The sequence below is a fragment of the Suncus etruscus genome, chromosome 8 (assembly GCF_024139225.1).
Source record: "Suncus etruscus isolate mSunEtr1 chromosome 8, mSunEtr1.pri.cur, whole genome shotgun sequence".
In the NCBI taxonomy this organism is placed as follows: Eukaryota; Metazoa; Chordata; class Mammalia; order Eulipotyphla; family Soricidae; genus Suncus; species Suncus etruscus.
Window position 1 is genome coordinate 64,014,407 of NC_064855.1, and position 693 is coordinate 64,015,099.

Here is a 693-nt window from a genome sequence, read left to right on the forward strand (position 1 = left end):
CCAACTCTGGGCTCCAGGCATATCAGTCTGTCCAATCCCTGAGTCATTGCAATGCATAGCTTTTCGAAGTGGGGTTTGAAGCAGAACATAGCAACTCTCAGCTTCAGAGACATAAAGAGGCATAAACATGGGGCTTAACTTGTTATGACAGTATTTGCCAAGGTCAAACATGCCCCCAGGGGGAGTGCGCTCCACTATTTGAGAAGCACTGTCCTACTCCAAAATAAGGGTACTTATGAATGAACTGATTGGAGTTAAAGGTTGCACAACTGTGCTCACAAAAACCATAAATATGACTCTGCTACCTAAACTACAATAAATGTTTTTGCAAAGAAAGAAGGTAAATAAGTGCTCACTTCAGCATATACTAAAATTGGAATGATACAGAGAAGATTAACATAGCCCCTGCACAAGGATGACATGCAAATCCTTGAAGTATTCCATATTTTTAGGAAGAAAAAAGAAGAAAAAGGAAAGAAAGAAGGTAAATAAAATTTCTGGGTATTCTGTAAGTAAAAGATAATGTTAGCTATTTTTAAACACATTGTCTTGTATGATGCACACAGGATTCTTATACACTATTTTCAAATGGCTAAGTAAAAGTTGGGTTGATACTGTATTGCTAATCCCATTTGTATTTACAAATACTTTGCAGAGAGAAAGTTGAAACTTGGAGTCAAAAATGATTCTTGA

General features: G+C 36.8%; 1 pseudogene; it reads left to right on the forward strand.

The window, feature by feature from the left end:
- The first annotated feature begins 350 nt into the window (after positions 1-350).
- Positions 351-450, forward strand: LOC126017026 (uncharacterized; annotated as a pseudogene).
- Positions 451-693: the final 243 nt, after the last annotated feature.